The sequence below is a fragment of the Lycorma delicatula genome, chromosome 12 (genome assembly GCF_047948215.1).
Source record: "Lycorma delicatula isolate Av1 chromosome 12, ASM4794821v1, whole genome shotgun sequence".
In the NCBI taxonomy this organism is placed as follows: domain Eukaryota; kingdom Metazoa; phylum Arthropoda; class Insecta; order Hemiptera; family Fulgoridae; genus Lycorma; species Lycorma delicatula.
This window is the reverse complement of record NC_134466.1, coordinates 12,703,569-12,727,290: the sequence shown is the minus strand read 5'-3', so window position 1 is coordinate 12,727,290 and position 23,722 is coordinate 12,703,569. Positions and strand designations below refer to the sequence as shown.

At 32.2% G+C, this 23,722-nt stretch overlaps 1 protein-coding gene across 2 annotated transcripts in view; it reads right to left on the bottom strand.

Moving 5' to 3' along the window:
* LOC142332968 (uncharacterized) overlaps positions 1-23,722 on the bottom strand; it is a 172,249-nt gene that overhangs the window by 19,653 nt on the left and 128,874 nt on the right. The window contains exon 4 of one of the 2 annotated variants that reach the window (XR_012758460.1): positions 19,961-20,197. The exons of the other annotated variant lie outside the window; for it this stretch is intronic. The gene's annotated coding sequence lies outside the window, so the exon portion shown is untranslated. The remainder of the gene's footprint in view (positions 1-19,960; positions 20,198-23,722) is intronic. 2 annotated transcript variants of the gene reach the window in all.

Below are 23,722 nucleotides of genomic sequence, written 5' to 3'. Positions count from 1 at the left end.
AGAAATTTCCAATTTGATACATTAAACGATTTATTATTGAATTCAAAAACGCCAAACGTTCCCGTTCTCCTTCCGAATTTATTTCTAGCTGCTGAAGCAAAAAAAAAAATCGTGTAAATACGTACGGACTGAATCTCAACATCATAAATATTAACTTAATCTCTTCAATTTCTAAAAGATTTAAAATGCTTATATCATTTTTATGAAAGAACGTAAATTAGAAGAAGAATTGTTGAAATTTTGTTCAGAAACCCCAGAAAAAGAGAATTCATTTGGGTAATTTGTTACATTCTTTTTTCAATATTTTACTGGCGTCAAATAATATCCAAAGTTTTTTTTTGTCTTCAGTCATTTGACTGGTTTGATGCAGCTCTCCAAGATTCCCCATCTAGTGCTAGTCGTTTCATTTCAGTATACCCTCTACATCCTACATCCCTAACAATTTGTTTTACATATTCCAAACGTGGCCTGCCTACACAATTTTAAAGCGACTATTCCAAGATGCCTTAGTATGTGGCCCATAATTCTGTCTCTTCTTTTAACTATATTTTTCCAAATGCTTCTTTCTTCATCTATTTGACGCAATACCTCTTCGTCACTCTATCCACCCATCTGATTTTTAACATTCTCCTATAGCACCGCATTTCAAAAGCTTCTAATCTTTTCTTCTCAGATACTCCGATCGTCCAAGTTTCACTTCCATATAAAGCGACACTCCAAACATATACTTTCAAAGTACTAAATCAACAAGCCTAAATCCAAAATTAATTAATCATTTTAATTGGTTCCAAATCATATTTTATTGGTAACTTGTACCTGGTTATTGAATTCACTGCTGTAACAATTTGATTTTGCATATCTTAAAGAGCAACAGGCTTACTTTGTAAACGCATCGGGTTGGTAATTGTTAACTCGACATCGCAAATCAGCTGATTTAGAAGTCGAGAACTCTAAGATTCAAATCCTAGCAAAGGCAAAAATAACGTTTTTACGGATTTGAATAATAGATAGTGGATACCACTGTTCCTTGATGGTTGGGATTCAATTAATGACACATCTCAGGAATGGTCGACCTGAGACTGTACAAGACTACAATTCATTTACATTCATACGGATCATCCTCAATCTTCCTCCGAAGTAATACCTTACGGTAGTTCCGGAGGCTAAACATAAAAAAAGATATTAACCCTGAAGTAAAATGTTACAGTTAGATATATATATATATTTGTTGTTTTTATTCTAATATCGATATATTACAAAATAGAATTATAAACGAGTAATAAAAAATATTATCACATTCTCTATTTAAAAATTAAAAAGATAAAACATTTCATTTAATAGAACGTAATAATATTAAAAATATCTATCTTATAAAAACAAAATTTATAAAAAAATAATTTACGCATGATGACACGTTTATAATAAACTGTAACATCAAAAACAAATTTAAATTTAATATTATATTATAATACAATACAAATAGAATAAGTCAGCGTACACTGTAATATCAACACATCACTTTATATTTAAATGACCTTGAAAATAATGACGTGATATTTAGTAATTAAAGGTCCGATGTTTAATATAAACGAGGTCATGGATTTAAATGGACTTTTATTGAAAATCAGTAAACTATCTTTACTAATTAAAAATAAATTACCATTTTTAATTTATATAAAATATTTATAAATATTTTATATATCCAATTATCGAATTATTTATCCAATTTTAAAGGTTTGTAAATTGGTAAAACCCTCAAATTACAAAATAGTTTATTTCATTATATTTTTGGACAAATAACATCTATATACACATCTACCTATGGTAATGGGTACCATGATTCGACTTACGGAAAATTTCGACATATTTACGCGTTTCACATAGCCCAGACCACAAAACCACCGTCAGCTCAAAAGTTATATATATATATATTTATATATAAATTGTTCCTTAAAATAACTCGTTCGAAATTTTCGGTCGAGTTCGTTAACGGCCAAAATCGAACCATGGGAATGGTGATGAGGGGGCTTTTTCGAAAAAAAAATATTACTATAACTTTCTTATTAAATAAAATATCGAATTCGTTTAATAGGCACAGTATCGAATCGGTTTAAAGTAGACGTTAGTCCTCTAAACATTACTTAAAACTTTTGTCCGTAACAAGGCTTGATATGACCAACCCTTACGGCAAATGATGTCTAACCCGAAAAAAAACCAATAAAAACAAAATATCGCTATTTTTTCTTTCTTGCAAGTAAAATATCGAATTTATTTAAAGTTCATATTATTCTTTGGATAAGGGCCTAAAACGTATTTCAGTAATGGTTTTTGATATGACCAACCATTGACCCCGGGGCTGAAAAAAATGTGGTTTTGAAGACAAAAAGCATCAATCTTTCCTTAATAGGCACAGTATCGGATAGGCAAAGCCTATCCGATAAAAAACCAAAAATAACCACAAATATTTCCTCTCTACCTATAACGAAGTGAACTTATCTTACATCATTTTATTGAAAGTTAAGTTTTCTGCAGGATTATTTTTACAAGTTTTATGTGTTATTTATTTAACATAGTTATTGTACGTCAAACATAAAAACAGTATTTTTACCCCAATTTATTAGTTTTCACAGCAGATTTCTAAAAGAACTACTGCAAATAAGGTTCAATTTATCAATTCTATTCAATTTTACAGGTCAACCTCATAAGAAATCATTAAACTTGTCCCTTCCTTAACGTCCTGTTTCCAGTACGACCTCATTTTACAGGAGTAGCTGAAATCCGAGCGAAATCTTTCACTAGCCTCAACTCGCAAATGAAACATTTTAGAACATCTGTTTATATAAACATTCTTTCTTTTTTTCTTTTATGAATAATATTAATTGACAATATCGTTTACAAGGGAGCTAGGGTCTCGGTCAACTGCTTCAAATTTTCTGTGGGATATCAAGAGTGTACTTTGCAGATTTGAAACCAACAGGTCGATTAGTTGCAAAAACAAACATCACAGAATATCTGGTTTTATATATATATATATATATATATATATATATATCATAATTTATTATGGTTTTATATATGTATATATGTACGCCGTTTTGAATAATCTGAAGAAGGCTGTATGTGTTTGTACTAAATATTTACTTTTTTACAAAAGTTGTATTTTTATAAAAACGAATGGCCAAAAATTAATATAATTTGCGATTGATATTAAATACGTTATATGAATTTAAATGTCGAGGAAAAGGATAACTTTATTAAAAATTTGTCATTTTTTATTTCGAAAGTTTTGTCTAAATACAGTATAATTTTGATGATAGAACCGTCACTTGATTTAAGGGTTCAGCTTTCCCAAATATTTCTTTATTTTATATCTTTTCGCAACTGTGCGTCAAATGTGCATTACCAAATTTATCAAATCCGCCCCACAATTCAAAACAATATTTTCCTTGTTATCGATGAGGTGGAAACTTGTATAATCTCAAAATAAATTTAAAAAATACACATTGGACAAACTGAGATCAAATATAACTTTCAAGTATATAAACCTAAATGTACAAGGGTTATTTTTTTATAAGGTCCGATCGGTCGCGAAATAAGAACCCACGCAAAAATCAGATGAACCTTTGCGCATATATGTTGCGCAGTGGCTCTAGTATTGCCTTAAATCACGCCGCGTCACTTCGTTTAGTTCTGAACACGCAGCTAGCCCGTAAACATGTTTACAACAATAGCATCTCCCGCCAAGTGTGAAGTGCGTGCGGTAATTCGATTTCTTCAGGCAGAGGGGTGTAGTGCAGCTGAAATTCATCCACAAATAAGTAATAAGTAACAGCAAAGTGCGACAATGGTGCAGGAACTTTAAAGCAGGATGTACAGATGTTCATGATGCAGGCGGTCAGGGAAGGAAGCGAGTGTCAACCGATGATCTCGTTGAGCGAGTGGATGAGGCGATTCGAGAAAATCGTCGGTTCACAATTTCTGTATTGAGAGATTCGTTTCCTGAAATTTCAAGTTCAGCTCTCTAGACCGTTGTGAGTGAAAAACTTCAGTACCGCAAACTGTGTGCGAGATGGGTTCCCAAAATGCTGTCCGACCATCGCAAAATAATGAGAATGGACGCCTCCCTAACGTTTATCCAGCGCTACCACAATGAAGGAGAAGATTATTGAACAAAATTGTCGCAGAGGAAGAGACATGAGTCCATTTCGAAACGGAAGAAACAAAAGAACAATCCAAACAGTGGATGCATTCTCATTCTCCCTGTAAACCAAAAATGTTTAAGCGAACCTACTCAAACAAAAAGTGTATGGCTACTGTGTTCTGGGACCGGAATGGAGTTCTCTTGGTGGACTTCATGGAACGTGGCACGACCATCATTGCAGCCTCTTACTGCGTGACTCTTCAACGTCTACGAAGGGCAATTTAGAATAAGCGGAGAGGAATGTTGTCATCAGGCATTGTCTTTCTCCATTACAATGCTCGGTCGCACACTGCAGCTGTAACAAATAAGCTCCTGTAGCGTTTTCGTTCACAAGTGTTTGATCACCCACCATACAGCCCCGGTACACACTACACATTACACAGTACGGTACATATTACAGCCCGATTTTCACTTCTTAGCTCACATGAAACGCTGCCTAAAAGGACAACATTTTAGCAAACACATCGAGCTGCAAACTAGCGTAGAAGCATGGCTGAAAATACAGGCGGTTCCGTTATATGACAGTGGTATTGGAAAATTGGTACCACGCTACGACAAATGTCGAAATCGTAGTGGCGACTATGTAGAGTAATACCATAACTATGTAAGTACATGTTACAAGTAAAAACTTTTTTATTTTGACTGTGATTTAAATTTCGTTACCGATCGCACCTTGAAAAATTAACCTTCGTAAATAAAGTGTTACCACATCTAAAAAGGTTTATTTTTCGTATGCTTTTTCATGTTTTAAGTTATGATACCTAAATGAAATTATTTGAAAATTTTTGGACAATTGATCGTTCGTTTGATACCGTGAAACAACCTATCAGTCATATCATATAAGAAATATAGATAATTAACAGATATATATATATATATATATATATATATATATATCTGTTACTGAATTAATGACAAAAAAGTCACCCTTATATTATTGCTCTAAATATTATAATCGCGAATAATACTACAAAAAGGATGAAATTATAATGCATACAATTAAGATATTAAATATTCAATCAATAATGTATTTTAAAAATTGAATTAAAGAATACACAATATGTTGGTTGCGTTATTGGTTTGCAAATAAATTATATAGTCAATTAGATTATTAAAGAGAAATTCTGAATTGAAAGTGAATTCTTGTTTTAAATCGATCTTTATATTTAGTAGTAAGTGTTGCTGAGCGATAGAACAAACGATGAAATCATCATGAACATACCCTCCATTTTATTGTTGTGATTATGAGCAATTAAACATTTCATTCTTTCTTTTAAAAATTTTAAAAAAATTATGGAATATCTTCGACGTAATTACTCGTATTACGAAGATAGGCTCGGTTCCTTTTATCAAGATATTCGTCCGGTCTCATATGTATGCAAATTTTTTGGAACTTCCACAATAACAGAACTGAATACAAATTATCTGGATGAAGGAAAAGACAGCAAATTGTTTTTTTGGAAATATATTTGTCTGTTATGTAAAATCACTTTTGTTACAGTAGTTACGCTATATTCCACAAAGTACACTGAGATAAGTGACATGATGTTATTTTATATCCAGCTTTTGTTTTACGTGATATTCAATATTACATCCTGCATTACAGGAAGATGGAAAATACTTCAAATAAAGAATCTATTCAACGACTTCGATTGCCACTGCAAAACACTGCGACCCAAATGTATGTTGAAAAAAGTGAAGTACAGTAGATACATTTGGACCTTCCTTGCTTTACTTAGCGGTGTGATTGCCATGGGTATTGATGTAATAGTTTTTCCTAGATCAATATCAGAAAACATAATTATGGCAATTACTTTCATCGTAGGGTATGATGTACTAAGTGGATTTCGGAACACGGTAGGCTTATATCTTTTGATGTTGTGGTACGAACATAATGCACGGATCGATTTACTGAAAAATTCCATGATCGAAAGATATAAAGAACTTATAGTCGTAAAGTGCAACGTCGATCTGATAAAGCTAAATTTCGATAGGTATCGATACATTCAAGGGAAACTATCTTTCATAACTAAAGAGCTTGACAATTTATTAAAAATAGAAATTCTGTACTGGAATACGACTTGCGTTTTGGAATTGTCATACTTTTTTTATTATTGGCATACACCTACAATTTATTATTTATATGTGGCAGCACACACTTTTTTACTTACGGTTCATCATATGGTACTACTTAACACCGCAACGAAAACTAAACAGAATGTAAGTTTATAGTAATTTAATTCAATAATAATAATTATACATAATAATCTTTAATAGTAATTAAGTAATATAATTTTTTCTAGGGACAGCACGTATCATTTCAGTAATTTTTGTAACCGACACAATCGCTATGCAATTTATTTTATCATATTTACCCACTTTCTTATACAGTGGGATGACACATACTTTACAATACAATATATATTTTTTTTCTGTTATATACATTTCATAAAATAATTTGAGTTTAAAATAAGCTGACATTGTTGATAGGGCCTTGTAAAATTCATACAATAATCAATCGCATTTTGAAACTTTTAATTACATATTTTTTTTTTTTTTTTAATTTTTCACGTCAGGTCTATCAATGTATATTTAAATCGATACAAATATCATTCGCAGAGAGAAAAATAGAATTCATAAATTATTATTTACTTTAAAGTTCCAGTTATTTAATAAGGTTCATCATCATTTAAGCGCGTATTTTCAGATATAAAAAAAAAAATCAACTACCAATCTATTGAAGACCGATATTCTGGTATCGAAATGTTTTTTTTTAATATTAGATTTCTCAAGGGGGTGCAGAATTTATCTTTTACAGTTCGTGTTCCAGCACTTTCATCCAATAATCCATGTCTTTCCAATACGTAATGCATATTACAAGTTGCACATTGTGTATAATAATTTTAATTATTTACTCTAATTTAGAAACTTCCAATTTAATACATTAAACTATTTTATTGCAAAACGAAACGTTAAACATTCCTGTTTTTTTTGCTAATTTATACAGTTGCTGAAACATAATAATATCAATTCGAACAATATCATCAATTCAATATTAACAATTCGTAATCTGATGTAATATGTTAGGGGAGTATGTTATTAAATTCAGAAACGACTGTCGAGTTACGACTGCCCATAACATGGGACTACTTAAGTCAATTTTAGTTAGATCTTTTCTGAGAATAGCGTGTTATTTTATTCTTCCGAGCTGCCCATTATTTCGTCATCCGTTCAGATCTTGCTTTCTTTTCTTCATCTGTAAACACCCTCTTCGTTGTATATTGTCTGTTTAAATCTAATGTTTTTTTCCAGTTTTATTCTGTAGGTCAGTCAGGGAAATTCCCAATTCTTTCATATCTTCTCTACCTACTTCTAGTTTTTGGAACCAGAGCCTTTCAATGATATTTCTTGATAGTCTTGTTTCCGGTGTCCTTATGAGATAACCAAAGAAAGAGATTCTTTTATTCCAAACAGTATCAGTAACAGGCTCTATTTCTCGATACACCACCTCATTAGGCACAATTCACCATCGGCCTTCTTTTTGGAGTTTTTTATTGATACACGTTCTGACAATTCTCCTCTCTATTTTCAGAATATTATCGATTCGATTTTTCTGAGTGATTTTGAAAAGGGTCTCGCTTCCGTAGGTGACTTCTGGCTGAACTACAGTTTTATAATGCTTAAGTTTTGTTTTAGTCGAAAGGCATTTTTTGTTATATGTTGACCGAGTTAATTTTTGGGATTTAATAATTTTATTTGTCCTGTTTTTCCATCTCACGTTTTCATTAAATTATAAGTTATTATTTCACCAAGATATTTAAATTGTTTTACTATTTTAATTTTCTCATTGTTTACCGTAATGTGCTCTATTACCAGAGGATCTATGTTCGTTATTTCAGTTTTTTCGAAAGAGATATGAAGCCCTATTGATAAATTATTGTATTGATAAATTTGGGGTGAAAACCAATAAATTGGGGTAGAAAACCGTTTTTCTGTTTGACTACAATGATTCTGGTAAATGGGTAGTTAACACATAATACTTTTAGATAAAATTTTGGTAGAATTTAATTCTGAAAAAAAATAGTGTACGATAAGTGGAATACATCAAAGAAAAAAATAGAAGAATTAGAATTTTATTTAGACACATTCTAATAAACCAAAGCGCATACAGCAGCATACAATAAATTTTCAAAAATGAGACCGCCATTTTCAAAACATCTCATGGCACTTTCTCGTACTGCTTTTAATGCCCTTTGTAGTTCTTGAAAAATTACCCGACATTTTTGGCAAGCGTTTGCAAAATTCATACCATAATCGATCACATCTTGCAGCTTTCAATTATTTAGTTTTTTAAATTTATGATTTCTGGTCTATAAGCCCGCCCAAGGGCTGAGCTTTTTATCGTTTGCAATATTCCTTCCGGCAGTTTTATACAACAATTTGCGTCTTTCCAATATATATCCATATTACACGTTGGATATCCTGTGTAATAATTTTAGTTAATTACTGTAATTTAGAGACTTCCAGTATGTTACACTGACAGATTTATTACTGCATATCAAAACGCCAAACGTTCCTGTTCTTCCTGATTTATCTCTAGTTTTTGAAGTAAAAAAATAAAAAATGAAAAAATCGTATACATACGAACGGACAGAATCTAAACATCATAAATGAAATAAGTTAATCTCTTCAATTTTTAAAAGATTTAAAATGCTTATATCATCTTTATGAAAGAACAAAACACCTAAATTAGAAGAAAAAACTTTAAAACTATGTTCAGAAACAACAGAAACAAAGGATTCTTTTGGCCAAATTGTTAAATTCTTTTTTCGAAACTTTACTTGCGAAAAACATTCAAAGTTATGTTCTTCGATAATATAACAAATTTGTTTTCTTCGTTTGGTTTTTTACAGCAGGATCTTCTTCGATATCATATGAAAAGTTTTCTGGATAGTATAACACATTTTCTGAAGAGTACGCATAGTTTACGCCATTTTACTGATAACTCCCTCTGACTTGAATCAATTATTTTCTACACAAGTTTTATATTTTACTTACATTCCCAACTTAATAAAATATTTAAGGTACGCATTTTGGAATTTTTGTTCGAGTTTATCGGTCACCATTACGATTGTAATCATCGTTTTAAAAATATGCGTACCATTCAATTACGCTCTGTTATTCAAAATTTCATATTTTAAGTGCTGAACCTACGATAACAAGATCGGGGGCTGATTCTGTTAATTTCGTTTTATTTAATTTACTAATAATTTCTTAAATTCTTCAGAAGAATTAACAGTTTTACACACAGCTATATGTAAAATTGAATTTTTTTTCAGATTTATCAGTTCAAAAAAAAAAAAAAAAATTGTAATAATTTTTTCTTCCTTTATTTACCAATCTGTAACATCCAATTTTAACCCTTTTTCTTTATTTAAAAATTAATAGTAAAATTTTTAAAAGTTCATTTATTGAACTAATTGCATTCTGGTCACTTAACCTGGTAAATTAAAAATATGAATTGAAACTTATTATTTTTTTCTAAGAATCACGACAATGAAGCATATATATGTATATATTTTTTATATTAATAACTGAATTCGATTTACAATTAATCTCCTTTCATTTATCTTCTCTATATAAAGAATTTATAGATATCTTATATATAAAATATATCTTATAAAAAATAATTACATTTTTTATCTCACTTTTGTCAGCCACTTTAAAAGAAAAATAGATTAGTACAAAAACTGATTAAAAAGTATCACTTTTAACTGACCGTTACATACTAATAAATTTGGTGCAAAAACTAACACGGCCTTTCTTAATAAATTATTAAATTAACGCTACTAAATACTGTAAAATAGAACAAAATTTTGTACCGTTATAAATACATCAAATCAAATGGAATAAGTTTGTCTGAAAACTACTCGGAAAAAACAAAAATTTTAATTCGTAACGGAATGAAATATATGTAAGGTATATTTAATTTAACAGAGATGTTTTTATTTAGATTTCTACAGCAGTTTATGATTTTTTGTACATCGTAATTCACACGTTTTTACTTTTCCAGCTGTAACTGTAAATATGTCGACCATTGAGTAAAAACATATGTCAAAATCTCTTGGAAATTTCCGGAAGATATTTGTACGTACGTGTGTCGGCCAGTATTTTGATTGATATATCTGGACTGACTGCATGTAAATTCTTGCAAAATTTCTATATATTGAGCATATGACATTGAATTTTGGATAAAATTAAAAAATGAAATAGGATAGTTTTTGATATTTTGAATTTTTGATTTTTAATAAAGTGGTCGTAGAAAACTGAGCTTTAGACGATGAAAGTATATTAAGTTGCTTAAAATTGCAAAGTTATAATTCAATCTAATTTTTGAGCGGGGGAATATTCAACATCAATTCTAAATAAATTTAACCCATACATCTCATCGCTGTTCACAAAAAAAAAGAAAAATTTGGGTTTAATATTTCGGCTATGTATTTCTCAACTTTCACCTGATTTTCGAGACCATCGTAACTAAGGCCGTACCTTGTTTTTTTAAAAATGTTTTCCTTCTCGGCAGTAGCTATACATGGTCAGTATGGCCGAGCGGTCTAAGGCATTGCGTTTAGTAGCTACCCAGCTACTTAAGTTTAGTAACTTAAGGAACTGATTCAGCACATCAAAGTATACTTGTATACTGATTATAATATATTGACTGAAGAAAAAATTATAATTCTATAACAAGCAGAAAAAAAATGAAAAAAATTGACAAAAATCTTCATCTTAAAATAGAAATAACAAAACAAATTTTATAAAATAAGTTTAATCTAGAAGAACAAAGTATATTTATTACACAAAATAAAAATAAAAATAATCAAAAAGAAGGTAAATAATTCAAAAGTCCCCTAACAATAAAAAAAAAAAAAAATAAACACTAAAAATTAAATAAAATAGACCTGAAGAAAGAAATCCGTGGGCGACCGTAAAATAAATTGAACTAATTAAACCTAATCCAGTTATTGAAATTAAACCGCAAATAACCAAACCTATTTGGCAAACCATCTTGATTTTTAACGTCTGTCCGCGACTTCGATTTTTATTCTTCAATCAAAATTTATATCATAAGAATATACGAATATATTCCAATGAACTTTGGTGTATATGGAACCAATACCTTCTACAAAATAATTAAGTCACATAATTTTACCTTACTAAATTTAAAAAAGCAGCAGTAACGCAAGAACCCGATATGAGGAACTAACAGTGGGATAGTGGGGTCCTTGCCGCCGCCTTTAGACAACAATTTAACTATTCCCTTTTACCAAAAAATTGGAAAATAGTCCGCAACATTTTGACATTTTGTTAAATACTTTAGTGAATATTCCGATTCTATCGTTCACTGAACGAAATAGAAGCTTCGCCGTTTCTCCATCAAAACCAGTAGCTCAGCCAAAACTATAGATTATCCCACGCACTTCCGCCTGATTAGCTCTTGAATACAAAACATACACGCATAAGAAGCAACATTGTTTCGAATACGACTATGATAAGCAATTTCTACACATAAATCATCGTCCGATAAAAGATCATGTACGTAGGATCTCAGTTTTATCTGAAATCACTCCTTGCTTGTTGGAGAGACCGGACAGAAGAATGTCCTTCTTTCGTTTATGATCCAGCCTTCGGTAAACAACACCGCACGGGTCTATTTTAATTTGTTCCTCAACAAAGGAACGCAAAGAATCACGTTTGGTTTGCCTTATCTTGTAATAATATTACATCTGTGCTCCCTATACCTGAAAGCCAAATCTACTTGCCACCTGGGATCATTCTCGGTTTCAGAGAACCTCCATAAATAGAGAACAGATGACTTAAGCTCACTAAGCTCCCACGTCCACCAATGGGCAACCATCTCCTGATCCGAACTGCGGCCGATTACCGACATGCCAGATCCTCAATATGAAAACCATCTAGACTCCCCCTCTCGACACGGAACCTGATCAAAAATACTGTAACAAACCTCCACCGATTGCCTTTGCTGTGCAGAAATTTACCCTGCTGAACTGGTAAATTTCACCTATAACCTACATTATAGGTTATTACAACGTATTGCCAACTTGAGTAAATTTGAAGTTTTTGTTTACTTTAAGGTGGACAAATTTTTCCCCTCTTTAGCACCGGTGAAATCTTTTTTCAACTTTTTTTAATTTTATTGATTTATTAATAATAATAATAATTTACTTTCGATTTTAAATACTTTTAAAATAAATAATAATTCAATAATAACAATAAAAAAAAAATATGAGAAAAATCTGAAGTTATTAGTGAAATAAAATTTTAAGTACTTTTTATTCAAAAAAAAAAAAAAAGAAATGATGTTGGATTCGAACCAATCCCCTTGTAAGAGCCAACTATTTCATTAATTAAAGCTTTATTTGGCTATAACTCTGGAACCAATGAAAAAAGTACCACTTATGATATATCGTTAAAAAGCTCTCAATGACGCCTTATTACTGCAGTTATGAAAAACTCCAAAATCCAAATGTTTTGGATTTAAGGCTTTTTCGGACACTTTTGGTCAAGTCGATTGCAGTCAAAAGGGTAGGTGCACAATTAGATGTTACAACAGACCTAAATCCAAAATTTCAACATTCTATACCTAATTGTTTTTGAGTAATTTTTTTTTTTTTTTTTGAGGGCGAAAAACGCTTGCGCATTATCATCGCCCGGAATCTTTTTTTTATATAAAAAATTAAAGGAATTAAAGCTAATCTAAAAGATGAATAAAACTTACAACTTATATCACAGGTAAAAACTAAAATAAAACCAAGAGTAAACAGAATTTTACAAAGTCCGAGATGGGTGTAAAGGGCTTATTCTCGGATAACAAAATGACTAAAAAATGAAAACTAAAAACCATAAAGGATCTAACATAAAACTTAAAACTAGGTTAAAAATAAAAATTAAAAAGGTGAAATAAAACTTAAAACTAATATTGCTAAAATTTTACAACTAATATCACAGGCAGAATCTTTAAAACATAAAAGTAAAAATAACTATATAAAATTTACCAAATTCCGGTAGGGTGTGTAAAAGTCTCCTTAATCGGATAAAACAAAACATAGAACAAAAAAAAAACAAACATTAAAAACTCTTCCAGCATTAAAAAATATACGCAAAAATATTAAATTTTTTGTATTAACCCAGCACTACGCAAAAATAGAAACATCCGAGTAAATATTTCATTATCATTGCACAAGACACCACGGATGTTTCTGGGTAGATTAAATTTATGACGCAACGCCGCATAACATATGCAATCCACAAGTATGTGGTGCACATTCATAGGGCAGTTGCATCGTGCGCATGGGGGTGCGTGATCTCTTGTCATCAGGTACTCGTGTGTGACCCTCGTGTGTCCTAACCGCAATCGATAAAGGACTACTTTCTCACGCCGGGGTTTTCTGTATGAGGAGTCCCATGGCAACACAGAATCTTTAATCTGTTGGAGTTGATTACCAACGGTAGCCGTCCAGTCACCTTGCTACTCTGCTCTTAGTGATTGTTTTACATAATTAATAAAATCAGAGGAGCAATTCGGGTGGTGAAAGGAGGCTGATTACGTGCTTCTTTGGCAGCGGAATCTTCATGTTCGTTACCTGGAATCCCTACGTGGCTAGGGACCCAACAAAAACTTACTTCTGTGTTGCGATTATTCAACTAAGCGATTGCGTTGTAAATTTCTATGACGATAGAATGTTTGGAATAAAAGGTTTTTAAGGCTTGAAGAGCACTACACGAGTCACTGCAAATAAAAAATTGTTCTATATTTAGGGTTAATGATGTTTAGGGCCTTATTTATAGCGTATAGTAAACGGGTAAACACACTCGTAATAACAGGTAGAACAAACATATAAGTTCTTTCATTGACAACAAATGCACAACCAACGGTATCGTTTTGTTTCGATCCATCAGTGTATACCACCGCGTCTGGTTTCATCTTCGAGAGAACACACTGAACATTTGCTGGAAGACAATAGGTACTGTTGATTGTTCATTGTATGTCGTAAGGTCAAAAGTAAAATTTAAAAGGTTTGTTCTCCACGGAGGATATGAGCAAGGATACGTAGGAAAGAATGACGGTGTGTCAACATTTATATTCTGCAGAAGACGTCGGGTACGGACACCTACAGGTGCAGTACAAAGTGGATGGTCCTCATATTTTCCTAGATTAGGATTTCTGAAGACTGAATCAAGAGCCGGGTGATTTGGCTGTCCTCAGAGACGAGCAAAATAAGATAGTAAAAGCTGGTCTCGTCTATCCTAAAGTGATGGTTCACCACAGTCTACAAGTAAGCTAGCGACAGGACTTGATCTAAACGCGCCTGTGGCAAGCCGAAGGAAAGCAAGATGTACACCATCCAGCATTTTAAGCACGGTTTGACGAGCTGAAGAGTAGGCGACACAACCGTAATCTAAACGGGAGCGAACAAAGGTATAGTAAAAACGAATCATACATGACCTATCCGCTCCCCAGTTGGTGTTAGTAAGGACTCGCATCATATCTAGAAGTTTAGAACATTTTGTTTTTAATTCTTTTATATGTTTGACCCAAGTAAGACGGCTATAAAAAAATAAACCTAAAAACTTGACGTAGGTAGAGATGGTAATAATCTCTCCGTTCAGAAAAACTTGCGGAATAGAAGGGTTTCGTAGCCGTGAAAAAACTACACATTTTGTTTTTTTCGGATGAAATTGTGAAACCAGTAATCCTGGACCAAGCTTCAAGGTGAGATATAGTGTCCTGCAATAGTCTCTCTGCTGTGGGTGTTGAACGACTCGCAATGTAAATAGCAAAATCGTCAGCAAATAGAGAACATGAGACAGGAGCCAGCACACATTTGTTAATACTGTTTATGGCTACAGAAAATAAGGTGGCCCTTAATACACTACCTAGAGGCACTCCATTCTCTAAGATGACACTATCTGAGAGCGAATCGTCCACCCGAACACGAGCTGTTCGGTGATTTAAGAATCCTCGGATAAAAGCAAGCATATTGCCCTTGATTCCCCATTCTTTGAGGGTGTTAAGAATACCACGTCGCCAGGCTGAGTCAGACGCCTTTTTTATAGCAAATAAGATAGCGACGAGGTGTTGGCGATTGAAGAAAGCGTTTTGTATGGCTGTTTCTATTGACACTAGATGGTCATTGGAAGATCGTCCTTGTCGGATACCACACTGTTCTGGAGATAGAAAGCCATGTTTCTGTAAGTACCAAGTAAGCCTGCGGTTTACCATTCTCTCGATTATTTTACACAAAACGCTTGTTAATGAGATAGGGCGGTAGCTTGAGGGGTTGGTTTGGTCTTTACCAGGTTTTAGTACTGGTATAATAAATGCTTCTGACCAGCCGGTTGGGAAGACTTGTTCGGAAAATAAACCGTTGAAAATATTCAAAAGTTGTTGTAGTGCCGAATTAGGAAGGTGTGGCTTGCCAAAGCATGGCAAGGCGAATGTTGTCCGGTCCAGGGGAAGTGTCACGTGAGTTATTAAGTGCATGTAACAATTCCTTAAATACGAATGGGGTGTTTAATTCACCTACCGAATCACCTATGTTTAGCGATAATACTTCTAACTGTATCTTGTACCTTTGAAATCGTTATTATACGATGAGGTGAGAGACACCGAGCGGAAAGAATTTGCTAGAGTATTTGCCACAGCCGAAGGTGATGAAAGGAGTTCTCCTTCATCAATAAGACCGAGAATAGATTGTTTCGGTGATCCGAAAATTGAACGGATTTTTTTCTATACAGTAGACGTGGGAGTAGTGCGTGAGATAGTGTTCACGTATTTCGTCCATGAACTTCTCTTAGCGTTCAAGAATACCCGACGGCATACCGCTCTAGCCCTGCGGTATAAATTTAAATTTTCAGGTGTAGGCCTACTATTAAATTTGCGTAGTGCCTGCCGTCGATTCCTAATAGCATATTTGCAATCATCATTCCACCATGGAACGAAAGGACGTCTAGGATTGACCGATGTTTGTGGAATGTGTCTGTTGGCATTTTCAAGTATCATGGACGTAAATGAGGAATATTGGTCGAGGATGTTCGCACCATCGTCATACTGTGATTGGAATGCTTTATATCCATTCCAATCCGCCTTTTCAACAATCCATCTCTGTGGCCTTTTTTAATCTCGCAGTCTACACCGAAGCCAATAATAATTGGTCTGTGATCACTGCCGTGAAAGTCATCACAAACAGACTGATTAAAATGAGGGAGTAAATTCGCTGAACATATGGAGAGATCGATGTCAGACATACAGTACCAGATGATAAGGACATGAATGCGTGTGATCCATTATTCAGTAGACAAAGGTCCAAGTCTTGTCTCACTCTGTTTATCATATTTCCTCGAGTGGAGCAGAAGATTGAGCCCCAGGAAATATGGTGGGCATTGAAGTCTCCTACTATTAACGATGGAGATGGTATTTGTGTGAGGAGATTTGAGACATCTAGAGCACTGAACTCAGTGTTCGGTGAGAGATACAGATTACAGATATGCAATTTGAAGGGGATAGAGACCTTTACTGCAATAGCAGGAATGACAGTTGTTAGTTAAATCCGTGTAGCCGACACCCCATTCTTCATGAAAATAGCCACTCCACCACTCTCCCTACTGTCTACTAGGCAGTCGCATCTCTCACAGAAGTATCCTCTGAGTGTAATTGGGCCATGTTGTAGAAGGTCAGTTTCTTGGAAGCACATGATTAGTGGATCATGTGCGTGCGCCAGTACTCTAATATCAATGCGAGACCGAATACCTCTAACATTCCACTGATATATGTTCATAAGTGTAAAAAAAAAAAAAAATTATAAATAAATAATAATAAAAAAAAAAATAAATAAATAAATTTTGGAAATTATATAAAAATTAGCTGTACGTGATTCGGTTTTTTCTTTTCTGTATTTTTTATTTTAAAGAACTCTGATGCCCTAGGGTCGGATGGTTCTTCAACCATATCCTCAAGTATATGAGGTGATGGTGGAGGAGCTATATTTGAATAGGATGCTGCAGTTGACATCCCAGAGGGGGTGGTTATGTGGGTTCCCTTTACGGGGAGATTATTAGGTGGCTTACTGCCAGCTGTGATAGTCGCTACTCGTGCCGGTAAGACTTTGGGAACAGGGACTTTCGTATGTATCACACTGTTGGATTCACTAACTGCGACGGAGGACTTTTTATTCATTTTTGTCAGCTCTGAGATAGAGGCTGTAAGTGAAGCTACTTGATCAGAAAGCATCTGAACAAGTTTTTTAAGCTCATTGCAGGATCCGCACTGCTGATTATTAACATTTGTAGGAATTTGTTTAGATGTAGTGGTGGCACATGATGTACCAGTAGTAGTTTAGATGTAGCAGTAAGATACATCTGGTTTAACCAGGTTCCGTGAATTGTTTATCTTTTTATATTCTCAGCGTACAGAGCCAGGAAAGTTAGTTTTTGCTCCGTACAGATTTTGAGAATTCCCTTTTCTTCTTTAAATGTTGGGCAATCTCGGGAGTGGGCTGTATGTGGACCACTGCAGTTTGCATATTTTTCACTTTCTTCGCAGTTAGTGTCATTAAGTGTTAGTGTTAGTGAGTTATTATTGTTAGTGTTTTTGAGTTATGCGAGATACATACGTACGTACAGAAAATAGTCAAAATAGACCCAGAAGTGGTCAAATGCAAATTTCCGTTTAAATCTGAAAACCGAAGTTTTTCGCGATCACAATACGTCCTTTACTTTGTACAAGGTTATAAAAATCGAGATTTATAAATAACAATTAATCATTTTAATTGGTTCCAAATCATTTTTTATTGGTAACTTGTCCCTGGTTATTGGATTTACTGCTGTAACAATTTGATTTTGCAGATCTTAAAGAGCAACAGGCTTACTTTGTAAACGCATCGGGTTGGTAATTGTTAACTCGACATCGCAAATCAGCTGATTTAGAAGTCGAGAACTCTAAGATTCAAATCCTAGCAAAGGCAAAAATAACGTTTTTACGGATTTGAATAATAGATAGTGGATACCACTGTTCCTTGATGGTTGGGATTCAATTAATGACACATCTCAGGAATGGTCGACCTGGGAATGTACAAGACTACAATACATTTAAATTCATACTTATCATCCTCAATCATCCTCCGAAGTAATACCTTACGGTAGTTCCGGAGGCTAAACATAAAAAAAGATATTAACCCTCAAGTAAAATGTTACAGTTATATATATATATCTGTTGTTTTTATTCTAATATCGATATATTACAAAATAGAATTATAAACGAGTAATAAAAAATATTATCACATTCTCTATTTAAAAATTAAAGAGATAAAGCATTTCATTTAATAGAACGTAATAATATTAAAAATATCTATCTTATAAAAACAAAATTTATAAAAAAATAATTTACGCATGATGACACGTTTATAATAAACTGTAACATCAAAAACAAATTTAAATTTAATATTATATTATAATACAATACAAATAGAATAAGTCAGCGTACACTGTAATATCAACACATCACTTTATATTTAAATGACTTGAAAATAATGACGTGATATTTAGTAATTAAAGGTCCGATGTTTAATATAAACGAGATCATAGATTTAAATGGACTTTAATTGAAAATCAGTAAAGTATCTTAAATAATTAAAAATATATTATTATTTTTAATTTATATAATATATTTATTTTTCAAACCGAATTATTTATCCAATTTTAAAGGGTTGTAATTTGGTAAAACCCTCAAATTACAAAATAATTTATTTCATTACATTTTTGGACAAATAATGTTTTATATAGATTTCATAAGAAAGCTACCTATTGTAATGGGTACCATGATTCGACTTACGGAAAATTTCGACATATTTACGCGTTTCACATAGCCCAGACCACAAAACCACCGTCAGCTCAAAAGTTATATATATATATATATATATATATATATATATAAATTGTTCCTTAAAAATAACTCGATCAAAATTTTTGGTCGAGTTCGTTAACGGCCAAAGTCGAACCATGGGAATGGAAATGAGGGGGCTTTTTCGAAAAAAAACAATTATTACTATAACTTTCTTATTAAATAAAATATCGAATTCGTTTAATAGGCACAGTATCGAATCGGTTTAAAGTAGACGTTAGTCTTCTAAACATTACTTAAAACTTTTGTCCGTAACAAGGCTTGATATGACCAACCCTTACGGCAAATGATGTCGAAAACGAAAAAAAACCAATAAAAACAAAATATCGCTATAACATTCTTGCAAGTAAAATATCGAATTTATTTAAAGTTCATACTATTCTTTGGATAAGGGCCTAAAACGTATTTCAGTAATGGTTTTTGATATGACCAACCATTGACCCCCGGGACTGAAAAAAATGTGGTTTTGAAGACAAAAAGCATCAATCTTTCCTTAATAGGCACAGTATCGGATCGGTTTAAAGTGGTCGTTAGTCTTCTAAACATCACCTAAACCCTTTATCTGAATAATTTTTGATATAATCAAACCATTATTACAATTTTTACTGTCCTACGTTAAACTGATAAGTGCTTATTTAGGGTGGTTTAAAAAACACTGCAATTGTTATTGTTTGTTTTTCATCTACATGAATTTTTATTATTAATGTTATTGCCGAAACCAAAACGTATTGTTATTTTTTTATTCGACTATGAATCGTGCAATAAATCTGTATTCCACCTACTTGTTTGTCATCTCTGCGTTTGTAATTATGAATCGTGAATCGTAATTCGTAATCGTGAATGTTTAAAAACGATTCCACGATGAGTGGTCTTGAAGCCGTTTAATGTTCTTGTTTTATAGTCAAAACATCTACATCGAATTCTACTGTACTAAAGTAACACACAATCTTTTTTCGTCAGTAAGATGTTGGTATCAGTTGACATAGGTTTTTTTTCAATTTTATTTCTGAATGTAAAACCTAAAAAAAACAAAATTAAATTAATACTTTGGCTATATTTTATTTATCTTAAATGTGTATGTCCTGAAAAAATTGATAAGATTTAGATAATTTTAATTCGGATACAATTTTTTTTTTTTACAATTTTTAAGATAAATTTCCTGGAATCTTCCTCTTAAATAACAGAAAGCATCAGACCGGTTTTTTATGGAGTGTAATTTTTCATTAAAAAGGATCTCTTTAAATAATTCCAACGGCAATCATACAACGGAACGACCTCAAGAAGTTAATTTACAAAATAGGAGAATGATCTAAACCTAATGACAGGGTGAAAAGTATGGATTGGATAGTTCATAGATGTAAAAATAACCGACTGAATTCTGTTAAATTCGATTCAAATTTTTAGTTATTTTGAACATTAGGGACAACTCAAGGAACAACTGGTTTTTCCCAGATTCTATTTTACACAAAGGTAGAATTAAGAAAGATTAAAAGGTAATAAAAAATAAGCTATTTCAGCTTAGTTTGCCTTCATTTTTTGGATTAAAAATTTTAATAAGAAAAGATAAAAAACAAATTTTTATCCGGAAATAAAATAAAAAAATCACAAATATTTACTCTCTACCTACAACGAAGTGAACATACCTTACACCATTCTGTTGAAAGTTAAATTCTCTGCAGGATTACTTTTACAAGTTTTATCTGTTATCTATTAATACAGTTTTGTACGTCAAACATAAAAAACAGTATAATTACCCCAATTAATTAGTTTTCACCGCAGATTTCTAAAAGAATTACTGCAAATAAGGTTCAATTTATCAATTCTATTCAATTTTTCAGGTCAACTTCATAAAAAATCGTTTCTTCATTAACGTCCTAAAATTTCCAGTACGACCACATTTTACCGAAGTAGCTGAAATTCGAGCGAAATCTTTCGCTATCCTCAACTCGCAAATGAACCATTTTAGAACATCTGTTATATGAGCAATCTTTCTTTTTTTTCTTTAATGAATAATATTAATTGACAATATCATTCCCAAGTGAGCTAGGGCCTCGTTCAACTGCTTAAAATTTTCCGTGGTATATCAGGAGTGTACTTTGCAAATTTGAAACCAGTCGGTCGATTAGTTGCGAGAACAAACATCACAGAAATTTTGGTTTTATTATGATATATATATATATCATAATTTATTATGGTTTTATATATATATGTATATATGTTACGCCGTTGTGACTAATCTCAAGAAGGATGTATGTGTTTGTTCTAAATATTTACTTTTTTTACATTTTTATAAAAACGTATGGTCAAAAATTAATATAATCTCCGGCTGATTATAAATATGTTATATGAATTTAGAAGTCGAGGAAAAGGATAACTTTATTAAAAATTTGTCATTTTTTATTTAGAAATATTTGCCTAAATACAGTATAATTTTGATGATAGAACCTTCACTTGATTTAAGGGTTCAGCTTTCACAAATATTTCCTAATGAAAATTTTGATTTTTTTTATATATATTTTTACCACTGCATAACTAATGTAAGCAGTAATTTAATGAAGTAAGAAAACTGACACCCAGCATTTTTTTAAATTTTATATCTTTTCGCAACTGTGCGTCAAATCATTATCAAATTTATCAAATCAGCCCAACAATTCAAAACCCTATTTTCATTGTTATCGATGAGGTGGAAGCTTGTATTAATCACAAAATAAATTTTTAAAAATACACATCGGACAAACTGAGATCAAATATAACTTTCAAGTATATAAACCTAAATGTACGAGGGTTGTTTTTTTAAGGTCTGATCGGTCGCGAAATAAAAACCCACGCAAAAATCGGATGAATCTTTGCGCATATATGTTGCGCAGCGTCTCTAGTATGGCCTTCAATCACATCCCGTCACTCCGTTTAGTTCTGAACACGCAGCTAGCACGTAAACAAGAGTAGTTATAGATTGTTCCTTCTAGCGCAGTAGCCAATCAGAGAGCAGCATTCTGATCACGTGACTTAAGCCGTGCACACTCTGTTTTAGAGAAAAAGTTACATATCATGCAGCATTTACAGGCAAATTTAGTAGTTATAATACGTTTCTTCTAGCATAACAGCCAATCAGCGAGCAGCATTATTACTATACATTAAAGAAGGACCAATCAGAGAGCAGCAGGCGACTTAGTCCAATTCTAGAGAAAAGTTACATATATGCAGCATTTACAGGCATAATTCACATATTTCGCACTCTTTTGAAAACACAATTTTCTCATTAAAAATTCTAATAATTATCTAATTAACTAATAATCATGCAGAATAACTAGACTTAAACTAAACTAACCTGCAGAATTAACTAATAACCAATGGAGAATACACGATTACGTTACCATCTATCTCGTATATGAACATTTTATACCGCTTGCAATCAAATACAATATCGAACCGATTTAGCAAAACAGCATTTACAGGCAAAATTCACATATTTCACACTCTTTTGCTCACACAATCTTCTCATTAACGATTCTAATAATTATTATTAATCAACTTACTTAAGCCGCGCACACTCTATTTTAGACAAAAGTTACATATCGTGTAGCATTTACAAGCAAAAATCACATATTTCACACCCTTTCGCAATCGCCATTTTCTTATTAATGATTCTTTACTGAACAACATTTGCAAAAACAAGTTCATATATGTGGAATGTAACAAAAATAAAATGTATTCAACATTAAAATAAATAAACATTATATTCAATCTTAATGTTGGCCTTGATGATAAATTTATCTGTACATAAGTCATTCATTCGAATTAAGTAACAGATTATTGTTTAAATTTTACAAAACTAATAATCTATTGAGGAAAAAAATTATATATTTATTTATTGTATGTTCCTTCAGATTTGCAAGACGCCGCAAAATACAGTAAATTTATCGATCAAATAGCTTCTACATCACAATTCATAGTTTGTTATTAAATGTATCATTAATCAACTTACTTAAGCCATGCACACTCTGTTTTAGAGAAAAAGTTACATATCATGTAGCATTTACAAGCAAAATTCACATATTTCGCACTCTTTTGCAATCACAATTTTCTCATTATCATATTCTCTAATCTTTTACAACAGATTCTTGGAATCCTCTATCTTGCGTTTGTAATGTATTTATTACAGCCTGTTGATGACGTCAGGGAATTCTTCTCGTTCCTATAATAATAATTGCAATTTTTTATTCAGTGAAAGATAAATATTAACAATAGAATTCACTGACTTTAATGCAAATTACAGTTTTGTTCACGCATGCGCAGTAGCATATTTAATAATATAAATACAATATTATGCAGTACTTTATTCATTTATTATATAGAAGTGATTAATGGTAAACGTGTGTGTTTAGATAATGATTGTGAAACCGCTAAAAAAGCGATCTAGATTAGCTGTCTGTGACACGAATTCTTTCACAATTTTAGAAAAGGTGTTTAAAAAAATTTAATCACATATAGTTATCTAACTTATAATTTTACTTTCTTTATGAGGTAATTACAATTAATATCGA